Raw genomic sequence first — 20,013 nt, forward strand, 5'->3', positions numbered from 1 at the left:
TCTTTGTATGTCTATGTATCTCCTTAGATAACCCGGACCAGACAATTAATTAATCATATGAAAGATAGTTTAGATAGTTTGTTATACTCCCAAAGTACAATAGGGCCACTCAGTAAATACACTTGTCGCGTTTAATTTGCACAATTTATTCAAGCTATATTTGTGTTTCTTCAGTGATTTCCTAAGATGAACTCATAATTATTTGACTCCTTCAACAGGAGTACAAAAATGTTTCTGTGCGCAATTCTGAATTCAAATATTTTGCTATCAAACATCTATATTTACCCACATCCATCCTGTGGCTGCTAGGAAACAATCAAAAATAAAGATGAGAAAGGTAACAAGAACAAAATAATAACGATGAATGAGGTGGATTTAAAAATACACAGCCTTGGAATTCCATGCGCCCGCACATTTAATTCCACCAGCTGCATGTTTCAGCAGAGCTTTGAGCACCGGCACCATTTCATTAACAAATTAAGCACTGTAAATTTGAACACCACGTGAGCAAAAGGTCACACATGTGCAATTACTTACAGTATCCCTGCCCCTTTGTTCACATCTGCCAGGGCTGCAACCAAGATTTAGACTTGGTGAACTACATCCATGTTACATGAGAGCAACCCTGGAACATTTGAGCTGCCTGAGTGCATGAGCTCTGGCACTTTAGCCCCCAAGCACACTTTGACAAGCAGGGTACATGAGTGCAATCCTAGCACATATGTGTGCTGCACCCCTGGCATATAACACTAGTTCTGGCACAAAAAGCAATCTTTGTACTGCACTAACACAAGACAGGCATGGCACGTGAGAGCGGTATTGCCATATAAAACAAGCCCGACACGCAAAAGGAATGCTGCCAAATAAAAGTCACTGTACCACATAAGAGAAGTCCTGACATATGTGTGCACCGAGGCTTGAAAGCGGCCATGGAGTATGAGAATAGTGTTGCCACATTCTAGCAGCCTTCGCACATGGTGAAAGCCATACTGTACATGCAGCACTTTGCCCCCAGAATCAAAGGCAAAACTCTCCTGGTGTTTTTATACGCAGATGATGCGGTTTTAATTGATCGCACACCGAATGCACTACACACTTTAGTTCGAGGATTTACAGACTTTATGATCGGCCTAGATTTATGGCCAAATTTGAAGAAATCATATAATGTTCTGTGGGCCATGGAAATATCCTCTAAATTTTATTTCTGTGGGTGACCAAAATGTAACCTGCACTGCTACTTTTCCTTTTCTGCGGATGGTCTTCGCTGCGAACAGTACCTGGTGTGAACACATGGCGTATTGTAAAAATAAGTTCTCAAGGGCCTTTAATTCAATCCTCAGTCTCACCCCTCCTAAAAGATTGGGGACAATTCCAGCCATTTTAAAGATTTTTAAGACTCAGTGTGTACCAATAGCTACCTATGGGGCAGAGGTATGGGGTATTGCCAAATGTTCCAGCGTCCAATCAGAGGGAAATAGATTTTGCAGAAAACTCTTGGGCGCTCCAATCTCCACCGCCCTGTATATATGCCACAGTGAACAAAAAATTAGGATACATCAAAGATTTCATAAGGGCACGCCCCACACTATTCTGGCAAGCTATAATGAAGAACCCCGAAGCATCTCTCACAAGGGACATAATAGATTATTGTATTCGCTGTGAGAAAGGGATGGATATTCCATGGCTTGCTGGGGTCGTTAAGAGTTTGGAAAGCGTCAATTTTGGTAGACTGTTTTTTAATCCGAACACAGTTGCAACTGTGGATAAAAAAGTTTTAAAGTCAGCACTGTACGCACTTTATAGCGCGAAAGTCTAGAGAGGGAGTCTAAGAAACAAACTGTTGCTAAATTTATACCCATTGAGTTTCCTGAATACTGTCTACCAAGTTACATTGTATTACCAATGTCCCAATGGGAGAGAGGCCTCCTCTTCCGTCTAATAGCTGGGACTGTAAGATAGCTGCTTTGCTTTCCCTCTGGGTACAATGCAAAACTTGACTCCTTGCCATGCCCATGTGATGGTCATAGCGGACAAACACTTTTACACTTTTTATTCTTCTGCAAATATTATCTGAAATCTGCACGATGGTTGTTAATTCCATTTTTTTAAACTGCCACCTATTAATTTAACTGATGCTCTCAACTGTATACTCAAATTGGACAATGTTGAACTGATCTTGCGCATTGGCACTTTTTTGAGAGTACCTACGGGGGCTCGGAAATCTATGTGCGACCTATGAAGTTACTCGTATTTTGCTATTCACATTATGCACTTTACCCATGTTTACTGTATTTTGCCACATTATGAACTTGACACGCTATTAATTTCTTCTAATGTGTTTTTATCTTGTGTATGTTCTACTTTTATGGATACGTTGTTATCCAAATTAAGTCTTTGGATTAGATTGGATTGCATAGGATGAAAGTCATAGCATAAGATAGCGTCTCTGGCAGGTGAGAGTAGACTTACCATGTAAGTGAATCTTAAGATAAGGGCAGTCCTGAAACGTGGGCAGCACTGGCACATTTGGCCAGCCATGCCATGTGAAGACAGCGTAACCCTTCAACATTTGAAGTCAATGGCAGAAGAGAAGCAGCCCTTATATAGCAAAGTGCCAGGGTATATGACATCACCCTGTGAACAGTGTGGAGCTGGCCCATCAGGGCTGTCCACACTGCCAGATGGGCCAGCTTGACATGGCCAGTGTGCGGGCCATCTTTTTGTAGTCCAGCCATGGCCCACTGGAATAAAAAAATACAATCCTGTACACTGGCCCTTTCTAGTTGGTTCAGCTGGCAGTGTCAGACTGCCCAACAGGCCAGTCCAGGGCCGGACTGGCCATAGCGGGCACCGGGCATTTCCCCAGTAGGCCACTAAGGTGGGGGCCGGTTTTGGGCCCCTGGGGCCGGTTTTTGTTACCGGGGGTTGGCAATATCGCCCACCTGGAACAAAATCGGTCAAAACCGGCCCTCACAAACTGCTCAGCTGCACTCCCACTAACCCCAGGGGGGGCCGGCTGAGCAGTTTGCCAGGGCCGGTTTCTGTTCCTAGTCCGGCCCTGGGCCAGTCCACCATGGCATGGGAACATTTTAGCGAGCATGGTACATGATAGACAGCATCACACATGAGAGGAGCACTGGCACATTTAAGCAGTCTTTGTCATAAAAAACCCCCCAGCACTTTTGGGCAGCACTGTCACACATAAAGGACCGTAGCACACATGACCGGTTACAGCACAAGAGGCAATCTGTAACATTTCAGCACTTCAACCTCGGTACATAACGGAATCCTTAGCGCAGGAAAGAACCTACGGTGCTTGAGGACCGCTCTTAAACACTTAAGCAACGAAGCCGAGGCATTTGAACGCTGTCCTGGTAAAAGAGGGCAAGGCTAGAAAATGGCTGCCATGGCACATATGGATAACCGTCTGGCAGATGAAAGCTGTTCTAGCGCACTTGAGCAGCTGCTCAAGCAAGCATGATCAAGCCTGGCACATGAGAGACGTCATGGCACATTTCAGCACTGCAGGCTTTTCACATGAAAGAACCCATGTAAAGTAGGTGCTACCCTGACACGTGACACTGTCCTGGCACATTCGAGAACAGCAACCAGGGCACATGAGTTCAAGTATCCCTTGCTTATAAGGCAGTTCTGGTGCATTTGAGCAGGAAAGACCTACCGCAGTTGGGAATAAGAAGAACATATGATAACCATGAATCATATGGCCGGTGCTGGCTCAGGGGAACAGTCTAAGCACTGACTTTTAAGCAGCTTGGTACACTGAGCACTGCAGAGATGGCACACAAGCAGCTTGTCACATTTGGTTAGCCATGACACATGATGGTAAGCTTGGCAAATACGAGTACTGCAGTGTGTCAGCCCTGACATCAGCCTTAAACGTGCACAGCTCTGACATATGAGCAGCCTTGGCACATGATAGCAATCCAGGAGTAGTTGAGAAGCCGTGAAAGGTGAGAGGAGAACTGGCACACATGCAGTGGCGGCCGACACAGGTAAGAGTCGTGAGGCCGTTGGGTGGGGCGGGGCTGGCTGGAGGGAGTTAACAGATGACGGGATAGGTAAAATTAAATAAATAAATAAAACCACTTACCTTGCGCTCGCTGCATCACTGAGTCGGCGATGCGGCGAGCGCCAGGTAAGTGGTTTTATTTTTTTTTTAATTTAAATTTTATCTATCCCGTCTCTGTCGAACACCCCTCCACCCACTCCGCCCTACCTCACGAATCTTACCTGTGCCGGCCGCCACTGCACATCAGTATCTCTGGCACAGATGAGTATTCCTGGGACATATGACTGTTCCTTACGTGTGATCTGTTGTGGTACACCTAAATAGCGCTGGCACATGAGAGCAGTCATAGCATTCAGTTCCTAACAGCTCTGGCACCTATGAGCACCACAGCCCTAAGCACTTGTCAGCAGCCTATTGTTTTGTACACGGATACCCTGAAAATAGATATGTGATATGGCTTGTAAAAGGCAATAAAATCTGTTTACAAAAAAAAACACTTATCAGGAGCCCTGTGCAGCTCTGCCTCATGAAACATACCTAGTACATGATGGAACACTTTTACATTTGAGGCATTTTGTTGTAATGATATCCCTGAAACTTAAAACAAACTTGAGAGAACCCTGGCACCTGAGACCAGTAGGCTTATATCGGACCATGAGAGCAAAGTGGGATCCTACGATATGAGAGAGCAGCCGTCGCACATGGAAGAGAAGCTTAAAGCTGCCCTTGCAAAAATGAGAGCTAAAAACAGTTTAGCCCAATAGACAAACATATGAAAAAGATAGGGGTTTTAAAATAAATCAATACACGCTCAAGCCTTAATTGCTATGCGGTAATCACAAGGTGCATGTGTTCAGATGTTTAAAGTAGATGGGATATCTGCGTTAAAAAGGAGTATTATGCAAGGTTTTGGAAATTGTTTACTTTTTATGGTTGTGTCTATCAATTTGAAATGATAAAAAATAAAGGTAGCCAACAGATAATACCACATGATAACAGGGAAGGGTAGTAAATGGTTGGGGATGGATCATTTTGAAACAAACGACACAGAAGATAGTACACTTTGGGCCCGATTCACAGAACTAACTTAAGACAAAATCCTAAACTTACTACTTTTGGTATTCACAGAAGGCATTTAGTAGTAGTAAAGTTAGGATTTTGTCTTAAGTATGTCCTAAATTTGTGTTAAGTTTGTCTTAAGTCTGTCTTAAGTCTGTCTTAAGTTTGTCTTAAATCTGTCCTAAGTCTGTCTTAAGTCTGTCTTAAGTCTGTCCTAAGTTTGTCTTAAGTCTGTCTTAAATCTGTCTTAAGTCTGTCCTACTACTTTTGGTATTCACAGAAGGCATTTAGTAGTAGTAAAGTTAGGATTTTGTCTTAAGTTTGACTTAAGAAAGACTTAAGACAGACTTAAGACAAACTTAGGACAGAAAAGTCTGCAAGTGCTCTGCCACCGGGGCCCGGGGCCCAGCACCCGGAGGGGTCCTATTTACTCTAATTAGTGACAACTTTTTACTACCAAACAATAACAATAACCTTGCTTGAGTTAGGCCTCATTGTGCCCTTGCTTTGCCACAGCCACCCTGAACATTCATGGGAGGGGTCCCTAAGACAAAATCTCTGTTTACTTACAGGCCAGGCAGCAGCTCTCTCCCAAGCTCAAAAGAGGATCATGACTCGTCAGTTTCACCTTTTCCAAGGCTTATTGGATCCTTATTCTGCTATTCAAACCACTCCAGTTCTGTATACACCCCCTTGCATTGGCCCTGTCTATCATGCAGGATTCAGTTTTTTCACTCTGATAGATGTTGTGACGAGAATGCTCAGATACTGGACTCTCAAACCTATCCTGCCAGTGCTTAATTTGAGCCGGTGGATGCTGGTTAGTGCGCATGTGCACTTTTTATTGGGGACACAGACTTATTGTTAATCAATGTCTTGACCCAGAACAAGAGAAAGAACAGCAGAAAAGGAAAACTGTGACAAAGAGAGAAAACAGGGATGGAAAATAACCTTCAGAAGTGAGATAAATGAGCAGGGAGTGTGTGCTGGTGGATGGAAGGGCCCTGAGGTGGAATCAAAACCAGACAGCTTAGTATTCTGTAGCCCCGATATTAACTAGTGTCCGACGCGGGTTCTGCGAAAAATGTGGGCCCTGACACTTATTCTTTTAGAAATTAAGCAGATTGTTCTGTTTTTTAAATGTTTAGTTTACCATTTCCGGGACCATACTTTGTTGTGGTCTGGGTTTGAAAAAGAGCTTGCTCTGTTCTGGATTGTTCATGTTAATGAATGCCATGCATCCACTATATTTGCAATATTACATCATAGCTGCAGCTTTTCATTTTCTCCTTTAAAAAGTACTTTTTCAGACTGACATTGGCAGCTGCTCTGAATCCCCTTGCACTTATCCATTTTGTCCAGGTGGAACTGCCATCTATAATCTCTCGTAAATAAAGTAAAAAAGTTTTGTCCTGGTGGGTCTGCCATCTGTATTCTCACGTAAGGGAAGTAACAAAATCCGGGGGCGTGGCTAAGCACGCGATGGAAGCGGACGTGCCCGGGTAGAGCTCCCGATCGAGCCCTTCTGCCCCGGGCCGTTTCTCCGCTGCAACGATCCTGGAAATTGCTTGTTTTGGCCGGCGGGCCCTCCACGGAGCCTTCTCCGTCACCTGGCCGAATTTGCAGCGAATCGGCGGTGGAACACCGCGCCGACCTTACAGACGGGACCGCGGCCGCTCTGCTGAACGCGCGGCCGCGGCTCGCGGATACGCAAGCCCGAGGCGCTGCCCTGTCCCTTGGGCCCAAAGCTACAATCTGAGGAGGGGCTGCCGCGGCACTGAGCAGCGGCCTGCGACCGCGGCGGGGGCGACCTGGTAACGTGAAGACCGCGCCTGGACCCGTCTGGGGACCCCCCTGTGGCGCCACGGAAAGGGCGGCGACGAACAAAGACACCCCCGAGACCGCGTGACCGCACCACTGGCGACGGGTAGGGCGTGCGCCTGAACCCCAGCGACGACTGCCTACGCACCACAGGTAGCTGTAGAGCCCTATGTGGACTGGGGGTGCACTGGGGGAGCGGCGGAGGCAGCCCCCCGGCTCTGGGAGGACACGCACGGACCTGCCCCCCGCACTACACTCTGCCGGGACAGAAGATGCACTGAGGCGGTTTTCCCCTTGGTGGAACTGGTGTTTCAGCAACACGACGCGCCAACACACGCTGCCACCGCCCGCGGGGCCCTGGAGCCGCTGTGGGAGTGCCGACCTGGGCCTCATAGACACACACGCACGACGTGACCCCTGCGCCACGAGCTGAGGTGCGAGACGACGCGGGAGGAGGGACTCAGGGGTGCCCTGCGGACTGGAGGGGGACACTGAGCGCTGATCCAGCTACGACCGAGCCCCCCACTGGATGGAACCCCTGAACACGCGACGATGGCGGCACGGCCTGGCTGGCTGAGGCGGTGAGACAGGGCGAGGTGAGCCGCTCCCATTCCACTGGAGCAGGGCATCGACGGAGCAATACCCCCCTACCCCTCGACGACGGGGGGGACGTCTCCCACACGCCGCCGGCTCCATGCCTAGAGGGGCGCGGACCCGCTCCGGAGCGGGAGCGACAGTGGAGAGGAGACGACACGAGCCAACGACGCCCGCGATGGATACGGACCACGTAACGGCGAAACTGGACAGCGTCCTGGCGGCCATGGAGAGAATGGAGGAATCGCTGCAGCAGACACGCGCCTCCCTGGAGACCCGCATAGACAGTGTGGCAATTGACCTGACGCACCTCAGAGCCGATCATAAAAAACTGCAAACGCGCACCACCGCGCTGGAAGACACCATGGCAGAGGTCGAGCCGGCGACGAAACGGACAGACGCCGGGGTACGAGAACTTCTGCATCGGGTGGAACTGCTAGAAGGCAGGGCTGAGGATGCGGAAGGCCGGGCACGAAGGAACAATATCCGCCTGGTGGGCATCCCGGAGCGATGGGAAGGGGCGAATCCTGTCCGCAAGGTCGAGGACTGGCTACGAGACCTACTACCGGACAACACACTCTCCCCACACTTCGTGGTGGAAAGGGCCCATCGCGTCCCCGCGAAACCACCTCCTCCGGGCTCTAACCCTCGGCCGTTTCTCCTCCGAGTCCTCAACTACAGGGACCGCGATGCCATCCTGCGAGGGGCCAGAACCCTAGGGGACATTACCATTGACAATGCGACGGTGATGTTTTTCCCAGACTACACGGCGCGAGTACAGAGGCAAAGGCACTCTTTTCTACCGATCAAACGACGACTACGCGAAGCGGCCCTCCAGTACTCGCTGCTCTTCCCGGCCAGACTGCGGGTGGTGGCGCACGACAAAACCCACTTCTTCACGAGCCCCGAGGACGCGGAGGCCTGGCTCGATGGCGGAATGCCAGCCGCGCCACGACGGACGACGGGAACAGGCGCGATGGAGAGACCGAGGGGATCAAGGCGACGACGCCACCGCGGGTCGCCCGCGCCGCCGCCAGCCGGTGGGACGCCGGGCCACTCCCCGCCAGTGGACCTTGTTCAACAGGAGCAGCGGGACGCCCTGCGCAGGGTGGCAGAGATTAGCAATTCCCCGGCGTCGTCGGCTCGGCCGGACGCCAGCCCGACGGCCCACTCAACAGACGACGAGGCGATCTACGGCATCCCAGACACACAAGACTCTGGAGGACCCCCGGAGGTCACACCGCAAACAGCGGACCTCTTCGGCTGAGGCGCCCCGGAGATGGGCTGCCACCTGACGCGCACCGCTAACCTGCCGGAATCCCTGCTGGGTGGCCCCTTACGAAACTGAACTTGCTGGAGGGACCCTGGCGCCTCTGCTGGCGGCGCTGCGGGGGGCCCGCCCATGGAGCCAGACACTGTGAGTACAATCTCTACTTATGGTCGCACGGCCTGCACACCTGATTTACAGACATGCAGAGACATCTTTTAGTGCCGCATAATCGACTTGTTGCTACTGGCGAGACTTGAGGGGGGACATGCCCGCGCCCTCCCCCTCCCCCCCCTCTCTGCAGGCATTCCAACCCCCGCTGGCCTGATGGCCAGGCACACAGCTGCTACGGCCTTGAACTATGGCCATCGGACGCCCGCCGGCCGACAGCAGCATATACGCAACACCCGGGAGGCATACGAAGCGCCTCCGAACCTGCATTGTTTCCATTGTTGTTCAGAAGATACTTTACCCACCCCCCGAGACTGTATAGTTCGTAAGCTCGCTTGAGTGTTTGGACGGCGACCTGTTGTACAGCCGACCTTTTGGTATTCTACAAGTTTTCTTTTTTTCTTTCTTTAGTTGCCATGTTTCGGCTTTCTATGCACCCTTTCTTCCCTCTCCCCTCACCCTGCTGGAGATTACGACATTGCACGCACATCACTAGTTTTAGCTGCGCGGCGGGAGCGGGCCGCTGGCCCTGGGGGGCCCTCGAGATGGGAGATGCGCTCTTGGGGGCTGAGGGAGACCCCCACACACAGGACTGTCATGGCTAGCACACAAATCTGCATCTGGAATGTCAGGGGGATGCACACACCGGCTAGGCGCTACCATATTTATTCGTACCTAAAGCGGCACAAGATTAACGTAGCGCTGCTCCAGGAGACCCATCTGAACGGGACTGAGGTGAGGGCACTCCACCGTAGATGGCGAGGACAACTCTACGCTACGGAATACTCCTCATTCGCTCGCGGAACACTGATATGGATTCGCCCGGGGACCCCGTGGGAGGCCACAGACACTGCGATAGACAGCGAGGGCAGATACACGGCCGCACGAGGCAGGCTAGATGGTCATTCTATCACACTGATATCCCTCTACTCCCCAAACATTGAACAAGCTGGCTTCCTGGCGCGGCTATCATCGACTATGGCACCTTGGCATGACACTTCGTGGATTATAGGGGGCGACTATAACTGCACCTTAGACACCACGCTGGATCGCTCCTTCCCGCCCCCCGTGAACGCCCCTACCAGGGGAGCCACAAAGGCGTTGCAGGAGTGGGCCGCGCACTGGGACTTACACGATGTCTGGCGACAGCGCAATCCGGGGACGCGGTCGTACTCCTATTACTCGGGCGCTCACGACTTACATGTCCGCCTCGACCGCTTCATGGCATCCACAGATCTCCTACCACATGTGACGGACGCGCAATACATGGGCCGCACACACTCAGACCACAATCCACACTTCATGTCCATAGCTTGGGCCCGCCCACACCCCCCTGTTCCCACATGGCGCCTGCAGCCAGCGCTGCTACTAGATGCGGCTTTTCGCGCTGCCCTACTCGAGCGTACCGTGCAATACTTTGAGGACAACACCGGCACAGCAACTGACTCGAGGGTGGAGTGGGACGCCTTCAAGGCCGTGATACGAGGCCACTGCCTGTGCACTCAGGGGCAGATCAGACATCAACTAGAGAGAGACCTCACCAGGCTGGAAACGGGTTTGCTTGCGCGGGAGGGGGAGGCTGCGGAGGGGGACGAGGGCCCGCTGCATGATGCCCGCTCGGAACATGCACGCCTCCTGGAGCGACTTCGCAATGTCAACTATGCGGCGCACTCGGCGAGGACTCACCGCCTTGGTGATAGACCGGGCAAGCTTTTAGCGTGGCTGATTTCGCGGGATGCCCGCTCTACGCCAGTGACGGCTATACTGAGCGAGGGGGGGGAACTGGTGTACACGCAAGCTGGTATCCATGACGCTTTTACTGCCCACTATACCGCATTGTACCGCTCCCGACTCGCGGTTCCTTACGCTGCTATCACAGACTATCTCTCCCCTCTGCCGATGCCGCAATTGACTATCGCTCAGCAAGATGGGCTCGGCGCTCCACTGGAGGCGGACGAGCTTAGGGAGGCCATCTTTCAGCTCTCCAACGGGAAAACCCCGGGCCCGGACGGGCTACCGGCTGAATTCTACAAGGCTGGCTCGGATATCCTAGTCCCAGAGCTCCTGCGAATGTATGCGGCGGAGGGAGCTGCCCTGCCCCCAACGCTGAACGAAGCCACACTGGTCTCTATACTTAAGCCAGGCAGGGACGGCGCGCGGGTGGGATCTTACCGCCCATTGGCTCTACTGAACACAGACTATAAGATCCTTGCTTCTGCACTGGCTAGGAGACTGGCCCCTCACGTACCCGCTCTTGTGCACCGGGACCAAAATGGGTTCGTCCCCACACGCCATACCTCCTACAACATCCGCAGGCTCTTCCGGGTACAGGAATACGCCACGCAGCAGTGGCCAAGGGCGGGATGCCTTATACTGGACTTGGAGAAAGCCTTCGATTCCGTTGAGTGGCCGTACCTGAGGGCAGTAACGGAGAAATACCAGCTGGGGGGGGGCTACAACGCCATGATCGCCCTGCTTTACAGTGAGCCGACCGTCTGGGTCCGCACGGGCCGCATCCTCTCGGCCGCCATCCGGGTCCGCAGAGGCACCCGCCAGGGTTGCCCGTTGTCACCGTTGCTATTTGCACTGGCAATGGAACCCCTGGCTGCGACACTTCGGGCACACGGACTGGAATGGGGAATCCCATTGCCGGATGGCCTACACACGGTGTCCCTATATGCAGATGACCTGCTGCTATACGTCAGAGACATGACCGCCATCCCTGCTTCCCTCGCTGACGTATTCCGCACCTTCGAGGCACTGTCGGGCCTGAGGGTTAACTGGGCCAAGTCGGGAGCCTACCCCTTTGGCCCGGAGACACCTGAGTGCGACGTCCGACTGGGGGGGGACAGGCTGCGGTGGTACCCCACCACCTTCCGCTACCTGGGGATACGGATCTACAGATCCCCGGCGGACGTCCTAGATGGGAATCTCCTCAGAGCGATCACATCCGTGCGTACGCAGGTTAGCTACTGGAACACCCTGCCCCTCAGCGTGCCTAGCAGGGTAGCACTGACTAAAATGATAGTGCTGCCCCGCCTATTGTACTACTTCGCAAACCTGCCCTTGTATGTGCCCGCCAAATTATTCCGCGACCTGGAAGTATTGCTGCGCAACCTCATCTGGAACAAGGGGAGGCCGCGGGTAGCACTGGCCAAAATGTACATGCCCACTGACTCGGGGGGCCTAGCGGTCCCCAATATGGAGCTATATTATCTAGCAGCGCAGATGCAATGGGTGGCGGGGTGGCTGAGCGGCAAGCAACTAGAGGACACTGCCTCGTATGTGGCTGCCTGGACGCGGACGCAAGTCCACACGCTGTTTCATCCGCTGACTCGTGCGCCCTGCCCCTCCCAGGTTCACCTGGCGGTGGCGCGCAGGTGTTTCCAGAGGTGCCTTCGCCTCATACGCGCGACCACACCGTACGCTCCGGAGTTACCGTTATTGGGCATGCCTGGCCCGACGGGACCCCTCACGGAGGCCCATTTGGCAGGGTGGGAACAGGCAGGTGTAGATACGCTAGGTGACCTGTATGAGGATGGCGACTTGCTGACGTTTGCCGCCCTGGCTGACGGCACGGCGCTCCCGGCAGGACAGTTCCTCCTGCATGCCTCCCTCATGCAGACGCTCTCGGCTTCTTGGGGTGACATGACGACGGAGCTGCTGACACATACCTTCATCCAATATCTACATATTATGGGAAACGGCGCGCATGTCATACACTGGCTGGTGCAGGCACTCCTCGCACATTCGCGACTGTCCACCTCGATACTAAGGGAGCGCTGGGCGACGGACAGGGGCAGAGACTGGACAGATAAAGAATGGGCGATGATACTGGCCAGCCCGACTAATGTTCCACGCAACCCCCGCTTCAAACTCATACAATATTACATACTACAGCGAGCGTATCTCACTCCTGAGAAGATCAATAGATATTTATCGCGGACGGATGCCGCCTGCCCACGGTGCTCGTCACCAGGAGCGGACCTTTTGCACATGCTCTGGCATTGCGCTAACGTGCGGACATATTGGAGCGACGTGCTGTCACTGATAGAGCGCGGCGCGGATGGACGGCTGCCACGCACGTGGGAGGCATGTATCTTGGGCCTGTACAAGCGCACAAAAGCGAATAGAGTACAGGCGCGCTTCTGGGACATGGGGCTTGTTACGGCCAAACGCTTGCTCACCAAGCATTGGAAGGCGACGGCCCCTCCGCACATCAGGCACTGGAGGGCATCCTTCGTCAACTGGGCGCAGGCGGAAAGTGCAGTGCTCCTCCGTGAGGAAACTGCGGGACTCAGGCAGTACCCCATCGCCCACCTTTGGGATGGCCTCCTTGCCACCTTCCAGACGGCCTGCCGAACCCGTGGGATAACCTAAACACTAGGTGGGCACCGATACACTATTAGCTCGATGGCGACATATCTAGGACCCTGGCGGGGATAGCTCCCGGCCCTCTCGGTCTGTTTATTCCCCTGGCACATCTCGTATACTGCGCGACGGGCTACTAATGTCGGACATTTCCTGCGCTGTGTCATGGCGCGCGCGCGGGACTTACCGCTGCTGCTGCTCGAGAGGGCGCGCACACTAGTGACCCCCCCCCCCTCTTCTCCCCTCCCCCCCCCCCGCGACCAGCCACTCGGCGCGCTCCCCGGGCGGCCCGGTTTCGCCCCGCTGGACAGCCCCTATCTCCTCACACACTGCTGCAAGCGGATCTCCACTATTCCCCCCCCCCCCTCACCCCTCTTATTCTAGCCCCCACCCGAGTTCTCGACCCTGGCCTTGATCCCTAAGTTTATGTTGCACACCCGGGGAACAGCTCGGCGACTGGCTACGCTCCCTAGCAGAGCACGTGTTCCATCACAACAACGGTCGCCACGTGCATCCTTGCGAGCTATGCTGCAACCTCCTTGTCGCGCTCCAACCCACGCTACACGCGGGCCACCGGGACTCCGATGCCCACAAATCAGGGCACTTGACAGACAACCCAGCACCCAGCACACATCCTCCTGTGACCCTAGGGGCTAGCTGACAATGCTGCGCAGCGGGCTGCTACACAGCGCCCCCCTCACACGCAGACAATGCGCTTTAGCTGAGAAACGACGCGACACATACCAGAAAAACACCATCGCTTCGCTTATACGCAATGCACACACCTGAATCCTCTATCTATGTTCAACTGAACTCCGCCGCCGGACCTCCGGGTTGCCGGCTAAACGGCTGTGTTTAATCATTTGACTGTATGTGTTCGAACATTGCCGACCTGATGCTCTGGCGCAGAACTGTACATTGCCAATTGATGCAACTATGGTTAATAAAGGTTTTCAAAAAAAAAAAAAAAAAAGGGAAGTAACAAAATCCGTAACAAGACTCGGTTTAATTTAAAACAGACTGAAATGGTCATATTTTTTTATCTAAACCATACTATTATTTTAGGAAAAAGATTGAAAAATTATACATTGTGTTTACATTCCGTCAAGAAGTGTACTAATTCGCTTTTTACTTGATCGTTTTCATTTAGTCTGCTTCGTGATTAGAAATGTAATTTGTTTATTTAGTTGCTCAGTTCGTAAACACAAAGGTAAACTTAAGTAAATGTACGGTAAGAAAAGTAAATGTACAGGACGGAGATCCCTGGGCACAGAGACTTACGCATACATCTACGCATATATCTAAATTTCTGTAAGAAAATGTCAGCATTTGTAATATGTGATGTGAAAGGGTGTATGCAATGCTAAAAGTAATATGACTATTTGTTACATGTTTTTTATTACAGTTCTTTTTTAGAATTTTTTAACATTTATACATTGTGATGTATCTGAATGCACGCAATGTATATAGTTATTTTCCTTTTTTTCTTTTGGTTCTTTTTTAGTTGTAGGCCTTTATACTGGTCATGCTATTTCCTTGCTCTACCGAGTTCTGTGGGATTTTCTTGCGGTACCTCTGTGTGATCATTTGTGGTGTGAAATTTATTCAAAGATGCTTGAAGTAGCCTTGAGCCTGTTTGGGCTGTAGTAGTACTGGAGTAGATGTGGGTGTAGCTTTCCTAAATTGCAACTAGCTTCCCTTAGGTGTGTTTATGTCTGGGTTTAACAAAAATGCTTTTGTTTTTAATAAAAAAATACATACTATTCCTACATATACTATTCATATTTACAGGTGTTTTCACTCAACCCTCCTCATGCATTAGCTTGTTGTGGTATCACTCACATTTTGTTTTCGCCCACCACAGCATGGGGCACAGGGTCAGTCCACTTTAACCACTGGCCTACCTGAATGTGCGTGATTGGCATTCGGTGTGGGTGCGTATCCCCACAATTATTAGACCCCAAAAATGTGCCTCAGCAATAAGCCCATGGATTGATGAATCAGAGACAGTGTGTCCTCGAGGCAAGGCACCTCCGAACACATTAAAAAATCTAAAATCTAGTTATGTAAGTAAAGGGCCCAATCAATATAATTGAGTTCTGGATCAGTAGAATAATTTTAAGTGTGTTATTACAAAATTCAAAAGTTGCATTCAGAATATTTCCCATGAAGGCTCTCAGCAGATAGAGCAATGCAGAGATGTGCAAAATAAAAAAATATTCTGAATCCTAAATGGGCAGCAAATACAATAGAGAAAAGGATAGCATCCCTAGTAGCTTGGGCAAGTTCTCTGGCTCAACAACAAAATTGAGGGTTTTTATAGGAAATCTTCTCATAGAACAGAATAGAAAGTGTAGATTTATCATGGTGTGAGCAAATGTATCATATTGTTAACAAATCAGAACACAATGTTATTAAACGTCATATTGCTTTAGCATCTAAGCACTATCCCACTTCAGGAATATGATTCTGCCCTCTCTATGCTAATGTCATCCGGAGATGGCAGAACAAAGTAGATATATGTACAACATCAAACTGTTATGAATAAATAGGGTACAGTGAGCTAGTGGAAGGACCTTGACATAAGATACAGTTTTGTGCTGAAGCTTCTGCAGCAAGAACAATGCCTGTGGAAATAAACAAATGTGACTCCCCTTGACTGTGTGCTGTAGAAATACCAATTTTTGGGGAAAACATTGCTGCCAGACCCAAATGTAGGCCTTGTTAACAAGGGTCAGGAATGCACGCTTCTATATGTCATAGGAAATGTGTTAAAAATATATTAGCATCATACCAGTGTGTATATGTGTAATGACGAGTAAAACTACATTCAAAACTACATTCTGCACGTTGTTAATGATGCGTAAAAATGTAAATGCACAAAAAGAATCCCCATATGGTGTTGCACAATGTACACATTTGAACAATAAGCAATCCCCTTCAGTGCTGGGGGCTACTGGTTCAGTGTTTGCTTTTGCATAAAAATATTAATTCTTTCAGGATTTTAGACAATGCTTGTTTTCATCCAATGTGTGCCTTCGTATTAAAATGCTTCACAAACAAAATACCCATTGACAAAGTCAAAAGATCAGCTGTCCGAACTATTGCCTTTACCAGTAGTGTTTTTGTGTTTGTATGGCACCGTCCGTGTATTATTCCTTAATTTTTCTCTTCCCTCTTCCTACTGCGTAATAGATATTCACATTTTTTCAGACATACTTAAAGAGGAGGACTACGTTTACAGAATACTTTGCACTAGTGGAAGTGAACTTTGCACATAAGAAACAGGACTTCCATAGGTGATGAACTTCCCCTGCCTGATTGTGAATTGCATTTAGAAGTGTGTGAAGTAGTACTGCAGCAGTGCTTCTAAACATACTTGTAAAATGCTTTCTGAATTAGCACTCATGTTTTCTATCTTGTTATTTAGTGCACCATCTTCCCTTTGGGTGCAATATTTTGTGTCTCCTAAGACTCATTAGGAATCTTGTGCACATTCCAAAGATTCCGTCAATGGTATTGGTAAAGTATAAGATTGTGGCTGTGGGACTGCATCAAGTTATCTAAAGTCAAGTTAAAAAAAAGTAGTTAGTGAAACAAGACAGCTGTCCAACTTAAAAAAAGGAATTAGTGAATCAAGACAACTACATTAGCTTAGGTTGAGGTGAGTAGAATTATACATTTGTCAATGAAATTGGGTGAAGGGCACATGGTTCAAGTTGCAAAGTTTATGTACTTTGCTCATACCCACTTCGGCCAAAGATTCGCTGCTGTAAAAGCTAAATCAAAGATTTTTTTTGTCAAAATATTTTTTAGGTGGGATGTTCTGCTGTTGATAGAAGGTTCAGCAGTTTTTGTCTCCAGCAAAATACAAGATTTCAATGATTGTTAACGCATTGTTTACCTTATCTGAAAATGTCTTTGGCTTACTCAACAGCCTTTATTTGTGCGTTAGGTACTTCAATAGGACTTATTTGTTTGGTCATATAGGATACACAACGCTACTTGAAAGTCTCCTCTGCTTCGACCTACCAACACCTCAAGCACTGCTTGTACATCATCCAGAACTGGATGTCCGGTGCGTACTTAAAGCTCAGCTCAACAAAGACAGAATTCCTGTTACTTGCCAAGAGCAATAAACAAAATACAGTACAACCTTGGCTTAATGACGTGAACATTGATGGCTTTGAACTCCAACTTTCACTGAATGCCAAAATTTACAAAGCCATCACAACTAGCACCCCTGATTATCTTGCAGACATGGTCACCATCTCTGGTGGATCTTGGCACACATGCAGCCAGAACACCATCAGACTGCAGACTAAGAAGTGTAAAAACGAAAAAAGACATCTGGCCTTTTCCATATTTGATCCCAGAAATCTGGAGAAAAAAAAACCTGTATCCATCAGGAGCAGATCCAACGCGTTGAGAACTTGCTGCTTTAAAGAACACTGTATCACAGTCCATTAACTGCACACAAAACAGCTTCCTCTCCTCTTACTCATTGATGTTATGCTTGTCTTTGACCATGTTGAGCTCGTCATTGTCTTTTGGGTAGGTACACGCTATAGAAAAAACATATACATACATAGCTATATACATATGTTGAGTATATGGAGCTGTTCTAGAATAAACTGATCATATAGAATTATAGATGTTTTGCCATCAATAACAGGGTTGTTTTCCACCAAGAGGTTCCAAGTGACATAAAATAGTCAAGTTGAGCAAATCTTGAGTTGTCTATGGTATCACCTGAAAGCCAGAGTTGGAAAGCATCCCTAAGTTTTGGCATACCCATATACAACTTGGCCTGACCTTTGTCAGCCCCCACCTACAATTACCTACTCTAGGCTTCTTAAAATACAACTTTGTGCGTAACCCATAGCAAGTTACTGATCAGAATCTTGTTGATTTTGTTTATGTCGAGCAATCACTTATGTTTAGGTCTGTGTATACTAGAAATGTCGGTAGTATGTTACCATATGTAAACATTGCTCTGAAGCCTTTACATATTTTATCTATGCATATCCTAATTATCTTGTATACTACAGCTAATTTCTGCAACATAATTCCTATGAATACTGTGCCATGCCTCTGCGACAAAAAACTATACAAATAGGTAAAGAAATACCAGCTGCATGTTCGACAGGGGGAGTATGCATTTTGCATGTGGAGGTCATCATCAGTGGAGGAGGTTTGCTGGCTTCGGCAATGATACTTCACTGATAAACGCAGTCATATGTAAAGATGTGGAAAAGGATAAGAAAAAGAGGGAGTAAAAGGAGGAAGGAGGAGTGGAGCCCTTCTTATTAATATTTTCAGAAAATACCTAACAATTTCTGAAAAGGCATACATCTACTTAATACTTTTAAAATGTTAAACATGCATTCTAAAATTATTACAATTTCTAACAATCATATTTTGTGTAAAAAAAAATATTCTTACATTTCAAAATGTTAAATATTTCACAGACAAAAGACGAAACATGTCACAAATGCTTTATCGAGATATGAAAAACACAAATTTATTTTGTATTTATAAAACTAGGGCAAAGTTACACCTGACTACTAATAAATGCATGTTTTATTAAGGTAGTTTTAAGGTGTGCAGGTTGACATGAAATTCAGATTTGAAGTTTAACAATAATTTATTATCAGGAAACCAGTAACTTAACAGTACTATTCAAGTAGGTAGACTGAGCCATCAAGATAGTTTCCCAAATGTTCTCTGATGCGTAATCTGACATAAGCTTGGCAAACACTCTTTGGTATGTTGTCTAGTGCTTTTCATATGGAGTTCTAATGTTTTATTTGGGTTGCTTATTTTGGATGTGATGTTTCTGTTCCAGAAGATTTATTTTAGAGGGACTCTATGGTAGGGTCCTGTTTCTCTTGTTGACTATTGAAGCCCTGTTAATATATTTAATAAAGATTTTCTCATGGTTAGTATAGCTGGGCTGGAAGCAGTATTAGATATGAATCTTATGGTTTTGTTTGTTGTTTCTTGTCAAGAGGCGTTTTCCATCTCTGAATGGGGTGATTATTTGCTTTCTCTTGTAGTACTTTAGTGTGTCACATAAAAAAGGAGCTGAGGCCATGTGTCTGTAGGCATGATATCCTCCCCGTCTACGACATACTTGTAGGCATTTACTATTTAAGGGAACTTGACCATAGAGTAAGAGTAGCTTTCAATATATTACATTTGATCTCAATAGTCCAGGATTGCTGAGGGCTTTAAGTTATGTTAAGCTCATAGCATGATAACACATTTCTACCATTAAGAGAATCTTCTGTAACAGTAGTTACTTGTGCAGATGAGAAGGAACCATTTTATTGCCCTAACCATATTCAGGTCTCCACATCCGATCTTTTAATGTGTCTGGCTTTGCTTCTGTCTTTATCTAGGACAATTTGAGATAGTGAACATAGGAGATCTATTTTAAATCTATGTGTACTTAACTATTGGGAGTGTCAGGAAGGAAAGCTTGAGTGATTGTTGGGTTCTTTTTTCCTGGCTGTACATCATTTATTAATATGTGCTAGCTGGCTGTGCCAGCATTCTAGCCATTGGTCAATTACTATGATTAGTACGTACCTTTCTAAAGCTTTCTTTTCCATCATTTGAGTGTATGCAATCTCAGATTTCTGGCAAGGAGATACTAGAGTCGGATCTGCTAAACATTTCTTCCACTAGGGTTACT

General features: G+C 48.5%; 1 protein-coding gene across 3 annotated transcripts in view; it reads left to right on the forward strand.

Annotated features, from left to right (window-relative positions):
- PHLDB2 (pleckstrin homology like domain family B member 2) overlaps positions 1-20,013 on the forward strand; it is a 484,972-nt gene that overhangs the window by 194,917 nt on the left and 270,042 nt on the right. The window lies entirely within an intron of this gene.

This window comes from Triturus cristatus, chromosome 8 (genome assembly GCF_964204655.1).
Source record: "Triturus cristatus chromosome 8, aTriCri1.1, whole genome shotgun sequence".
Lineage (NCBI taxonomy): Eukaryota > Metazoa > Chordata > Amphibia > Caudata > Salamandridae > Triturus > Triturus cristatus.